The following is a 14140-nucleotide window of genomic DNA, read 5'->3' on the forward strand; positions in this document are numbered from 1 at the left end:
ACCAGAGCTCTTGCAGTGAATCTGATTCTGATACGATCCACACGTATCCATGGGCTCTTATTAAATTAGAAGCGACAAAGGCTGGAGATTGGGAGCTGGCACAGAAAATTAATGCTTTCCCAGTAGAATATAAGCAAGGACGGAATGGTGGCAAATCCACTATAAAGACATGGAAGGCTAACTCGAATAAAGAACTAGTGCAATTAAGAAATATAGCCAAAGAACATGGGCGAAGCTCACATATTTTTAGAAATTTCTTAGAAGCCATGTTCTCAGCACATGTCTTACTTCCCCACAATATAAAAAATATTTCACACTGCCTCCTGTCCCCAGCAGAATATTTGTTATGGGACAGGCATTGGAAAAGACATTTAAAAACATTATCAGATTCATATTCTGCGGATGCTAATAAGACGAATTTTACGGTAGCCCAACTAGCTGGTGAAGGTGACTTACAGAAACCAGCAGACCAATTGGAAACCTTTAATAAAGAGGCACTGCAGGACATCGCTCTCGCAGCAAAAACCTCTTTACTTCTCGTGCATGATGAGTCAATGCCAACAATGCATTTTTCTACTATTAAACAAGAGATAGATGAAAGTTTTATCAAATTTGTGGACAGACTTAGAGATGCTCTGGAGAAACAGATAGAGAGCACAGAGGCAAAGAAGGAACTCTTATGTAAACTTGCCTTGTGTAACTCTAATGAAAAATGCAAAGCCATTTTGAGGTCTCTACCCATGGATACAGACCCCACCATAGAGCAAATGCTGGAATGCTGTACACATCACATGTCCACTGAAAATACAGTGGCCCAAGCAGTTGCTAAAGGTACTGCTGAAGGAGTTTCTGGTACATATGCAGTAATAGCTTCTAAAGACTAAGCTAAATGCTATCACTGTGGGGATCTTGGACATTATATAAAGGACTGCCCAGAGAGATCACACCCCCGATACCACCGTAACAATTACCAAAGACCCCAGAATCAGCAGTGCTACCAGCAGCATTCGGGAAACTTCTTGCGCAGCCCGGTCGAGCCCCGGGCGCTGACAACAAATCAAAGGCCACCCAGACCCAACCACGCACCAACCCAGGAGGTTCCGGACCACAAGAAGAGGATCCAACCCACGGGGCAACCCAGATGGGAACCCACCGTCAACTGGTAACTGCTTTGTCCATTGACTTTAATAATGAGAATGTTCACCGTGTTCCCACAGGCAAATACGGGCCAAAAGGTGGTCCTTCGCACATTTTAATTATAGGTGACTCTCTTAATAGCCCAAAGGAGATCTTTGTTGTTCCAGAAGTGCTGACAGTGCAGCCAGGACAAGAGATTCTCGTCCAGATATACTGCATAGACTCACCATTTTTTCTTTCAAAGGGAACTCCAATAGCACAAGCCTTTTTACTCCCAAAGGATCACAGGGAACAGATTCCTCTCAACCCTACAGCTATGTGGGCACAAGTCGTGGGACCATCCAAGCCTACCATCGAGTGCGGCCTTACCTGCAAAGGCGAGAAGACCCACCTGCCAGGGATGCTGGACACCGGTGCTGATGTGACCATCATTGCCCGCTCAGAATGGCCAGCACACTGGGATCTACAACCTGTTGCAGGCATGATTTCAGGGATTGGTGGAGCCACAGTGTCCATGAGAAGCAAGAACAACATCCTCGTGGAAGGGCCTGAAGGCAAGCTGGCAACCATTCGTCCATTTGTGGTAAGGGCCCCCATCACCCTTTGGGGCAGAGATGTTCTATCCCAGTGGGGAGCTTCCCTACGTATTCCCACTCAGGATTTCTAACTGGGGCCACTGAGCTAAGTGCGCTGCCAGAAACACCTCGTCTCACCTGGAAAAGTCACAAGCCACTCTGGATTGAACAGTGGCCCCTCAATAAAGCCAAACTGTGCAACCTAAACACCCTTGTGGAAGAACAGCTCACGAAAGGCCACATAGTGGAGTCCAACAGCCCTTGGAACTCTCCAGTCTTCGTTCTACCAAAGCCTGGGACAAACAGGTGGAGGCTCCTCCATGACCTTCGCAGAATCAACGAGGTCATCGAGGACATGGACCCCCTCCAGCCTGGCCTACCCTCCCCATCGATGCTGCCTAGAGACTGGACACTTGCTATCATAGACATTAAGGACTGTTTCTTCAGCATTCCTCTGCACCCTGAGGATGCTCCACGGTTTGCTTTTTCCATTCCCTCTCTTAACAAGGAGACCCCGTGAAAAAGATATCATTGGCGTTATCTTCCTCAAGGCCTGAAAAACAGCCCCACTATTTGCCAGTGGTACGTGGCTCACATTCTGTCTCCCATTCGGAAATCATTCCCCGATGCTATCATCCATCACTATATGGATGACATCCTGGTGTGTGCTTCAGACAAAGCTTACTTGGACAAAACAGTTAAAAAGACTATTGAAACCATAGAAAAGGCAGGAATGGAGATTCGAGAGGACAAAATCCAGTACACCAAGCCATGGACTTACCTTGGAGTCCAGATCCGGGAAAGAACCATCGTACCTCAGCAGATCACCATAAATGACGACCCAAAAACCCTCAGGGACTTACACGGCCTTTGCGGATCCATCAACTGGGTACGTCCACCGCTAGGAATTACAATAGTGGACCTTGCTCCCCTGTTCAACCTTCTTCGCGGACCTAAGGACCTGGACTCTCCTTGCACTCTCACAGAAGAAGCCAGAGGTGCCATCACCAAAGTCCAGGAAGCCCTGTCTTCACGCAAAGCCCATCGCTTCGAGCCCAGCCTGCCTTTCCAGTTCATCATCCTGGGAAAAGCACCTCGATTCCATGGACTGATTTTCCAGGATGGGTCTTTACAAATAGCCAGCCCACAAAGACACTCACCACCTACCAGGAGGTCATAGCACATTTAATAAAAAAGGCTAGGACTTGCCTTCGCTCTCTTTCAGGTTGTGAGTTCAAATGCGTACACTTACCAATAACTTACAGACTTTGAGGATTTGATCCAGACCAATGAAAGCCTCCAGTTTGCCCTGGATAGCTACATGGGCCAAATTTCAGTTAGGATCCCAAAACACAAACTTTTTAACCCTGATGTAACCTTCCATTTGATTCCAAAACAAATCCAAAGTAGAAAACCTCTCAAGGCTCTAACCCTCTTTACAGATGGCTCAGGGTCTTCCCACAAGTCGGTGGTTACATGGAGAGACCCCCAAACACAAGATTGGTACTCTGACATACAAATAGTGGAGGGATCTCCACAGAATGCAGAATTAGCAGCTGTTGTCAGAGCCTTTGAAAAGTTTAAAAACGAGCCTTTCAATCTGGTTACAGATTCAGCTTATGTTGCTGGGATAGCGATGTGAGCAGAACATGCTCTTCTCAAAGAGGTCTCTAATACAAAGTTGTGCCAACTGCTCTCTAAATTAATATACCTAATCTCCCACAGAAAGCAACCTTACCATATAATGCATGTGAGGTCACACACAGACCTCCCAGGTTTTGTTGCAGAAGGCAACAGAAAAGCGGATGCATTAGCAATGGCAGCAGAAACTGCTAATGTTCCTAACATCTTTGCCCAGGCAAAGTTGTCACACGCATTTTTTCATCAAAATATACCTGCCCTTATGAGAATGTTTAAGCTCTCAAAGGATCAGGCAAAGGCTATCGTCGCTACGTGTCCGAACTGGCAGAACTATCAGATACCATCCATGGGGACGGGAGTCAATCCCCGAGGTCTGAATAGCTGCCAGCTGTGGCAGACAGATGTAACTCACTTCGCACCTTTTGGAAGATCAAAATACGTGCATGTATCGGTCGACACATTTTCAGGAGCAGTATTTGCATCATCACATGCAGAAGAAAATACCATGCACACAATAAAACACTTTCTCCTCACTTTTGCCACCCTGGGTGTACCAAAAGAGATTAAAACAGATAATGGACCAGCCTACACTTCCTGCAAGGTAAAGGAGTTCTTCAATGAATGGGGAATAGCACACAAGACCGGCATACCTGTAAATCCCACAGGACAATCCATCGTGGAAAGGACACATCAAACCCTCAAAAGAGTCCTCGATCAACAGAACAGAGACACGAGAATCACATCTCCAGTGGAAAGACTTTGCAAGGCTCTCTACGTCATCAACTTCCTGAACTGTACAGCATCAGAGCCTGACCCACCAATACTTTGCCACTTTGCAAATATCACCCAAGCAAAGCTCACCGAGAAACCACCTGTGCTCGTGAAGGACCCTGAAACACACCAAATTTCTGGGCCTCACCAGTTGATTACCTGGGGTAGAGGATATGCATGCGTGCTTCTACCAGCCGGTCCGAGGAGGTACCCAGGAAAAAACATAAAGCCATACCTAGGCACTGAGAACACTACTCCTGCAAACAGGGACAAGAACTCTCCAGAGGCAAACACAAGACCACCTCAAAACCAAACCAGCTCTGCCTGGAGACGAAGATGTCGCCGCATACCCACAAACACAAGAAAAGACCACCCCATTACAAGACAGCAGACAAAACTGATAGCTAAACAACAGTCTGCTGCATCAGACCATAGATAGCCTTAACACAAAATGTTCTCTGAACTGTATGTTGTTACACTGGGTTTTTTTTGTATTTAAAGAAAGAAAAAAGAAAAAAAAAAACCCTGTTATTCCCCCTCCCTAACCTTTTAAAACCCCTTAACCTTCTACCCACTCCTCCTCCCTTAGTGTAGCTTAGAAATTAAAAGAAAAAGGGGGAGAGGAGGGGAACACAGAAAAGAACAAGGCAGAAAACCCTCTCATCATAAAGATAACAAATTCTGCTTATATTCCCTATCAGAAGCCCTATTCCTGCCCAAAGATGAAAAATATCTATGTTGCTACTGTCCTCATTGCTGCCTGGATGTTCTTCACTGTATCGCGTGCCTTCGGCTGGATTAGCCCACAGCCCAGCCATAATGTTTGGGTAACCTTAGCAAAAACATTAAAACAGGACAACATGTGCTTGTCCATGGGAAGCATTGATAACCCACTTTCCACATGTCTAGTAGGAATTCCCTTTGTAGCAGATGACTGGCCTGTCTATAACTCAGAGCTTCTCAGAACCACAGGTAAGAGACTCAATGTGGTTGATACTTGGGACGAGTGGACAAAAATTCTGCCAGATGCTCGAGAGGAACCCCAAGAATTGGATCTGTTGGGATCCTCCAAGGCCACATACTGTGTCAAATTTTACTTTAGAGGTCCAAAAAACAATTGGCCAGAAATTGACCAGAACAAAAACACATATCGAAAAGAGATATCACAATTTAACAAAGCCTATAACTCTCACGATTGGTGCAATTACATGGCTCGTGTGATTTCTGTGTCCTCTCTCCATCTCAAAGTATTACCCAAGGGAATGTTTCTCATCTGTGGTGACAGAGTATGGACTGGGATCCCCTCCCGTCTCCAGGGAGGTCCCTGTACCCTTGGAAAACTTTCCACCCTTACTCCGAACATCACCCTGTTAAATAATTGGAAAAAAGAAAGCGAATCAAAATGACAAAAAAGGTCCTACACTGAATTTGATGAAAATTGTGATCCTAAATTATACGATTGGAACAAACCAAAAAAGATTGCTGTCTCCCTGTTTTTACCCTGGGTAGCTGCAGCTAAAGCCCTCGGTGAAATCAATCACCTTGGGTGCTGGCTCAGTAAACAAGCTAACGCTACATCTGCAGCCTTGAGTGATCTCTTAAAGGAAGAAGAAACCACAAGACAGGCTTCTCTCCAAAATCGAGCAGCAATCGACTTCCTGCTGCTTGTCCATGGACACGGCTGTGAAGACTTCGAAGGGATGTGCTGCTTCAACCTCTCTTCACGCTCGGAATCCATCCATGCGAACATCCAGAAACTGAAAGATCTCGTGAAGGACTTGAAAGTAGAAAGAACCCCAGACTGGGTCAATGAACTTTTCGGGCAATGGGGATTAACAGGATGGGCTGCATCCTTGGTTAAGGGAATGTTGTTGATTCTCCTTGTAGTTGTTATTGTGTTAGCTATGTTCTCGTGCCTTGTTCACTGTTTCAAAAGAACTATAACGAACGCCTTTTTTGTAAAAACAGAAAGTGGAGTTGTAGTAAACCCCATAGATTTAGGAAAAGCACCATGGAGGATATGAACAATAGGAATGCTGAAACAGCAAAAGAAAATTCCTGTTTTCCTGTCCTCCACCCCCTAACCTACCTCTGTAACCCTATAAGGCAATGTCATGTTAACCCCTTACCCATTGGTCAAGCTTGGATCCTTTCCAACCCTATAAAGGAAGCATACTGTACCCTATTAGGGGAGAAAGAAGAAGAGCAGAGACCCTTCAAGGACCTCCCCAAATAAAGCCAAATCCGTGGAACAGCCTGCGCCTTCTCCTTCTCCTCCTCTCTCTCCGTCTGCTGCAGCCTCCAGCCCAGGGCACCACTACCTAGCAAGCAGAGCTGAAATCCTGAGAGCTTGCAATCACTATAGAGCTGATAATCACCATGCTTGCTAGATGGTAGCCCTGCGGCCTTGGCATGAGGGAGCTAGCTTCGGGCACCCGGTCCTTACCCAGGGACTGAGCTCCTGAGCCCTATTGCTCTGCTTTATGATAAGGCCAAATAAGAGGCTTTATTGGGCCTTTGTGACATCCTCGTGTGGGGAACAAGGCAGAGGAGGTGTTTGGGATAGGGGAGAAGAGAATCCAGAGCCTCCTGAAGACCACTTTGGCCATCAGAGCAAGGAAGGTCCAGAGCCCTGCCAGGTTCCTGTGGTGGAGGAAACTTGCTGGGGGAAATGTCTGGGCTTTGTTCCTTTTTGGGGGCTTTCCCTGGAAATTGCTCCTTCTGTGACAATTTGGACACTGAACCTTGTTGCTGTTGCTGTTGGTTTTATTCTCTCTCATTGCTGTTTCAGGAAATTATTCTTCTCTCAGTCCTTTGGCATCTTTGTGCCCCCACGGGGAGGGATTGGGGCAGTTTTTAGTGGCAGCAGAGACACGACTGGGTGCCCATGGGTGGGGACCCCCAGTGCCCCCAGTACCCCCCAGTGTCACAGCACATTCCCGTAGATGTCACCGGGTTCCCATGGTCGCCCCTGGGGTCCCCGCAGCTCCGCGTTGGTCACCTGCGGATCCTGGAGGGTGGTGGCACGGGGGGACGCTGCGAGAGACACGGGCTGTGGGATCTGGGTGGGGTGACACTGGTGGGTGACGTGTCCCTCTGCGTGTGTCCCGCCCGTACTCACCCCCTGCCCTCTTGGTGACCACGACGTGGGTGTACAGCACCTCCCCCTCCTCTGGGGGGGCCGGGGGATCCGGGGGGGCCCTGAGGGAACAAAGGGGATGTGGGGGAGGGAATGGGAGGTCTTGGGGGTTGGGGAAAATAGGGAGCGCGTGGTTTGAGCCTCCCACTCACCTTTCCTGGTTCTTCCTGGCAGCTGCAGAGGAAAGAGGGGAGGGGTGACTGTGGGGTCCCCAGGGCCCTGACTGCTCTCAGGATTCCTGAACTCCCATGGGACCCTCTGTCTTCAACAGGCCCCCCATGCATCTCTGGAGCCCCCCAGAATTCATGAACATCCTCAGTGCCCCGAATCAACTCAGCCTAAAGTACCCAAAGTCCAGGAGGGACAGAGACCCCCCAAAAACACCCAGGGTCCCTGAAAGAACCCCCAGCATCCCTGAACAACCCTCCAGCACCTCCCCAAGCTCTACAGCACGCCCAGCCAATGTCAAAACTCTGGGACTGTGAATGCCACACTCTCGTTTCCCAATTATGGGGGCCTCTACAGTCCCCTGAGACCCCCGTCCCCCCATTGTCACCCACCCACACGGTGCCACCAGTTCCAGGCCACAATGACACCCACGAGCAGGAGCAGGAAGAAAAGGGCCCCACCGACCCCTGCGGCCACTGCAAGAAACAGAGGGGGACACATCAGGGTCACCCATCACCCCAGGGGTCCTGCACTCCCTGATGACCCTGTGGGACCCCATCTGTGTCCCTGTGTGTCCCTGTGTCCTGCGGTGTCACGTCCAGGGCACAGGGGGGGATGGTGGCATTGGCCACGGGCACTGCGTGGACAGAGACAGGGCTGAGGGCACAGGGAGGTGCTGGCAGCCGGTGTGGGGGGACAGGGATGGGGGATGGGTGTGATGGGGGATGTCAGGGATGGGGTCATAACACAGAAAGGTGTGGGCACAAGGGGAGTAATCGAAGGACCAAGGAAATTTTTGCTGGGGACTTGGAGATGCCCAATCAGGGGACCCGAGGTGTCTGTGGGGGCTCCCTGTGCCCATCCCGCACTCCCTGTGCACCATGACATGGAGCCAGGTGCTGCTTTTCCCCACACCCCCCACCTCAGGGTGCAGCTGGCAGCTGTAATTCCCCGAGTGGGAGACCCCCAGGGTGGGCACCAGCAGCTGTGGGGACCCCTGCGGGTCTCCCACCATCTTCCTGTCCCTGTAGAACACGTGCAGGAGGGGGCTTGGGGCCGCAGGGGGCTGGGGGTGCTGAGGCAGCTGAGAGTCAGGGGGGACCCCAGAGTGGGCTCGGGGGGACCCTCCAGAACCGGCACCGAGAAGAGCTCTGGGAAGGAGAGGGGAGAGGGAATTTTGGCCCCGAGTCCCTGGGGAGGGGCTGTGGGGGTTTCGGGGTGGGGACTCTGTGGTGCTCACTGTGCACTGTCACTGTCACTGGTGGTGACTCCCTCAACCCCCAGGGGCCCACCTTGCCCCTGCAGCTGTACTGGCCACTGTGGCTGAGCTGCAGAGGGGACAGGGACAGCTCAGTGACATCGGGGAACACCCCCAGTTCCTTCCCCTCGTGGTAGAAGGACACCGAGGTGACCGTGCTGTTCCACCAGCCCCGGCAGCGCAGTGTCACCGTGTCCCCCTCCAGCAGCGCCCGCGCCGGCACCTGCAGCACCAGATCATCTGGGGGACAGAGGGGATTCATCACATCACAGGGATCTCAAGGGTCCCGCTGACATCGGGACCCTCACTGAGTCACACCCAGTGCACCAGAGGTCATCAATTCCACAAACAGGGTCCTCTCGCTCTGGGATGTTCTGGAATGTCCCCAGAGCAGGGGATGGGCTCTGGTCACACAGGAGATGACCCATGGAGCGGAGCCCACCCAGAGCCCTTGGGGTGCCCGTGGGTGCCAGGCTGGGGACAGCCAAACCCCCCTCACCTTCTGAGACAATCACAGGGGGACTGAGACTGATGCCAGGTCTGTCACACCGGTAGGTGCCTTTCATGGTGACAGTGAGGTGTTCAGGTTCCTCCTGCTCCCACCGCTTCCCGTCCTTGTACCAGGTGGTGGCACCGGCGGTCCCCGAGCCCTTACAGGTCAAGGTCACCCAGTCCCACAGCACCGCCGGCCTCCAGGGGGGCTCCACCAGGAGCTGGGTGGTCTGGGCACCTGTGGGTGACAGGGGACACCAGCCTGCCAGGGCCAGAGTAGGGCTGGGGACAGTCGGGTGGGGCCATGGCATGCCCCAAGGACTCACCAGCGAGGCCGAGGGTCTGGGCTGGAAGGGAGAAGAGACAGGGCTGGGTGGGGGTGGCACTGTGCAGTCAGAGGCACGGGGGCAGGGGGAGTGGGGGCTGTCCCTGAAAAATGTCTCAGTGGTTGCATTGGTGTGGCACAGATGTCTCGAGGAACGGGACCCCGCAGCCCCCCTGTGGCCCCTCCCCTCCCCATCCCTGGGGTGTCAGGCCCGTGCCCGGGGCACTCACCCCACAGGAGCAGCGCCACCTTCCCGGCCATCCCGGTGTCCCCAGCCATGTGCACTGGCTGTCACTCGCTGCTGTGGCCACCGCTCCCCTGGCTGGCGGCTCCTCGGATGAAGGGGAAGGAAGCGAGGTCACGTCCGTTCCCATGTGTAGGTGGCCCTTGGTGGGGGCAGGGTGGCCACAAGCTGGGGACAGGCTGAGGGCAGGGTGGGGACAGCCTGGGGACATGGTGGGGGATGCTGTTACCAGGAGTGGGGGGCTCAGGGGATGTGGGGAACCAAGGATGGGTGTCCAGGAGAATGGGAGTCCACTGGAATTGGGGTTTCCATGCCTGGGGGGATTCAGGGATGGGGGTGCTGTGGGAACATGGTCCCCAGGGATTTGGGGTCATGGCAAGTGGGTGCCAGGGCTGGGGGTGCTGGGGAAAAAGGGGACCCTCGGGAATAGGGGGTCTGGGGAAGGAGGAGCCCATGGGATGGGATCAAGGCAATGGTGGTGCTGGGCAATGTCACTCCTGGGATGGGGGTCCCAGGGGAATGGGGGTGCCAGGGATGGGCAGTGGCTGGGTGGCCACGGGGGTCACAGCTCCTTCATGGGGTGTCTCAGATTTTGGGGTGACTCAAAGCCCAGCACAGTCCCCACCCTGGGGCACCCCATGGCTCTCCTGGGAGGTTCTGTGTCTCTGCCCCACACACCCCTGGCTTTTTCCTGTCTCCCCGCATTTCCTGGCTGAACCATCCCAGGGAACAGCTGGGAGAATCCCAGGAAGGGAAAAAAGGGGTTGGGGGGTGCAGGCAGTGGTTTCAGGGCTGTGGGGGATGGGGCTCCCTGTCTGTGACCCCCCAACTCTTTCTCTTTCCTGCAGCGGTTTGTGCTGAGGCAAGGACATGAATTCTGTCCAGGGGGCACATCCAGAGGGGTCCCGCCTTTAGGGAAAAGGGCAGCTCTGCTGTGCTGACACCCGGCTCTTGTCCCAGCCTCTTGACCCTGGGAGGTCCTCCTCGTTCTGGGGGTGCCACATCCTTGGGGATTCCTTTCCCAGAGGTGGCACATCCTGGGATCCTCTGTCATGGCTGGGCCTTGAGCATTCCCGCTGTCCCCCGTGGGTTACTGTGACCTCTGGGGTGCCCAAACTTAAGGAGGCATCTTTTATGACCTTGCCCTGATGATGGTAAATCCCAGGATCAAGCTGGTTGAATTCCCTGATGCCCAATTGCTTTGGACAATTTTGGGGTCATATTTTGGTCTCAGATTTTGAGATGACTCAGAGCCCAGCACAGAGCCCACCCTGGGGCACCCCAGGCTTGTCCTGGGAGGCTCTGGGTCTCTGCCCCACAAATCCCTGGGCTTTTTCCTGTCACCCAAATTTCCTGTCTTAGCAATCTCAGGAAACACTTGATTCCCAATTGACTGTGACAAAATTATACAGCCATAGAAAAAAGGCATAAATCTTTTCCTATACCAATTTTTTCCCAACAAAAAACAAACTCCTGAAAAATCAAAGTGACAAGGTATAATATTCTCTGGTTTATAGAATCCTTTTAATCATTGCTTTCCCAACAAGAGAAAATCAAAACACAATATAAACAGAAATAAGTGGATATAAAAACCACAATAAAACCACAAACAAATCACAGTGAAATGAGACTTTTTGGTTCCCTTTAGCAGCCCCCTGCTGCATCCCACAGCAGCGTTTGCTTGTGGATAACACAGAGTGTGGAATCTCCCTGAGTGTCCAACAGCTCCATGGGATTGTTCCCTGCCTGCTGGGCAGCACCCCAGCCTCTAAAGAAACCTTTTCTTGGGCCATATTAAGGAACTCTCCCCATTTTGCTCGTTCCCACCCTGAAACTTGATTGACTTCCCATGGAGGAAGGGGAGAAGCTCTGTCCATGCTTGGGACAGTGCACAGGAATCAGTGGAAATGCCCCTGTGTGCCTCAGGGTCTGATTCCCTGGTAAATCCACTCCAGCCTGCCCTGAATTCCCCTGTCTGGGCACTCCCTGCTCCTGCTGTGACACCCCTGTTCCCCAGCCCCTCGTGTGCAGCCCCTGCTCAATATTTCCACACTTTTCCCTCTCTTCTGGTGTGCACACCCAGAACACAAACATTCTTTCTAGGAAGTTCCAAAGGGCAGGAGGTTTTGTTCAAGAAGCACGGCGCAGGTCAGGTTTTTGAGAAAATCGGTGTGGGATTTGCAGCAGTTCTGGGGCTCTCTCAGTCCCTTGGTGAGAGGGACAAAATGATCAATTCCTGCATTTCCAGACTGGGTCCCCCACAGCTGCCCCTGTAGGGGCAGTTTCCAGCCAGCCCTGCTCTGAAAACCATCAAAGGCCCTCCCAGAGCCACTGCTTGAGATCCCATTGGGTTTGTGCTTCTTGCAGGGCTGTGCAAACCACAGGTAGGGCCTTTTTCCACCCACAGAATTCTCACCTCTGCAGCAGCTCTAAAGCTGCCAGAATCAAAGCCAAGGGGGCAGGGGGGACCCTCAGGTGCTGGCTGCCACCTGGGGCTGGGCAGAGCAGGGCTGGGCAATGGCCATCCCTGTGCAGTGGGGCTGGGCCATGGCTGGGCCCCAGCCTTGCATTGACAGGGGTCCCCAGGATGTGCCACCCCTGGGACAGGCACCCGGCCAGGAATGTGCAGGGACATTTCTGGAACTGCCACACCTGGGACAGGACCCCCCATGCCAGGATGTGTCACCCCCTGGGACAGGATCCCCCCAGGACAGGAGCCTCTGGATGTGCCACCCCAGGACAGAACCCCCCCTTTCCCATCTGACTCTCAGCACAAACGGCCTCTTCCTTCTTGTGCAGGAAAAAGAAAGTGAAAGTGTTGAGGGGGCACCGCCCAACACCTCCATCCCCCCCAGCCTCCCCACCATTCCCTGCACCTCCTTCTCCCCATTTTCCCCCTCCCCTGGGTCCCCCCAACCCATTCACTGCTCAGGTGCTCCCTGGGATTGCTGAGCCAGGAACCGGGGGTGAGGGACATGGCAAAAAGTAAGGAGAATAAGGAAAAAAAGAGAAATAAAGAGAGGAAAAAGTCAGGGGCAGGGGAGGACCCAGAGGCTGAGCTACCCAAGACCCCCATGCAATGCCTGACCAGGACGCAAGCAACCCAGGGGTGATTTTGCAGGGCCCTGGGTCACTCCAAAATCTGAAGCATCCAGGCAAGGAGCTGTGACCCCCAGGCCCCCCCAGCCACCGCCCATCCCTGGCACTCCCATTCCCCTGGGACCCCAACCTTGGGACCCAATTTCCTTCGGTCCCCCCTTCCCTGAGACCCCCATCCCTGGACTGCAATTCCCCAGGATCTCCAACTCCAAGGAACCGCATCCCAGTAATTCCAGTCCCTGGGACACCCCTTCCCTTGGGGACCTTGATTTCCCCAGGGCCCCCATTCTCACAGGGACCCCCTTGCCCCTGGCACCCCCATGCCATGGCTCCCATCCCATGATCACAAATCCCTGGAGGCCATGTTGTTCTGGGACCCTCATTCCCAAGTCTGAGTCCACCCAACCTTTGGGACCCCCATTTCCCCGGGACCCCATCCCTGGGCACCCCATTCCCCTGGACACCCATCCCTGACTCCCTACACAGCCTTAGACCCCAGATTCTGGCAACACCATGTCCCCACCTTGTCCCACCATCCCCCCCATGTCCCACAGCGTCCCCACCCTGCCCCCACCAAGGGCCACCTACACATGGGGACAGATGTGACCTGGCTCCCTTCCCCTTCATCCCAAGAGCCGCCAGCCAGGGGAGCGGTGGCCACAGCAGCGAGTGACAGCCAGTGCACATGGCTGGGGACACCGAGATGGCCGGGAAGGTGGCGCTGCTCCTGTGGGGTGAGTGCCCCGGGCACAGGCCTGACACCCCGGGGATGGGGAGGGGAGGGGGCACAGGGGGGCTGTGGGGTCCCCTGAGGTCCCCAATGCCAGCAGAGCCAGAGCAGGGCATGGAGCCCAGTGTGACCAGAGTTGTGGGGTGGCTTTAGGGACAGGAACAGGGGATCTGGGATGTGGGGACAGGAACAGGGGGAGAGAGATGTGGGAACAAGGATGTGGCAGAAGGAGCCTTGGGGCTTGGGTAGCTGTGGGGACAGGGACAGGGGAACAGGGATGCAGGGACAGGGACAAGGGCCATGTTGCATGGGGATGGGCCGGGAGAACAGGTGCCATTGGAATGGGATGATGGGCACAGGGCCATGGATTTATGGCTGTGGGGACAGGTGCTGCAGGGCTGGTGGAGGTGACGTGTGCAAACATGGGGTGTCCACAGTGTCCCCATGACCCCCACCCAGCCCTGTCCCTTCTCCCTTCCAGCCCAGACCCTCGGCCTCACTGGTGAGTCCTCAGGGGATGCCATGGCCCCACCCCACTGTCCCCAGCCCCACACTTGCCCT

This window comes from Agelaius phoeniceus, chromosome 31 (genome assembly GCF_051311805.1).
Source record: "Agelaius phoeniceus isolate bAgePho1 chromosome 31, bAgePho1.hap1, whole genome shotgun sequence".
NCBI lineage: Eukaryota > Metazoa > Chordata > Aves > Passeriformes > Icteridae > Agelaius > Agelaius phoeniceus.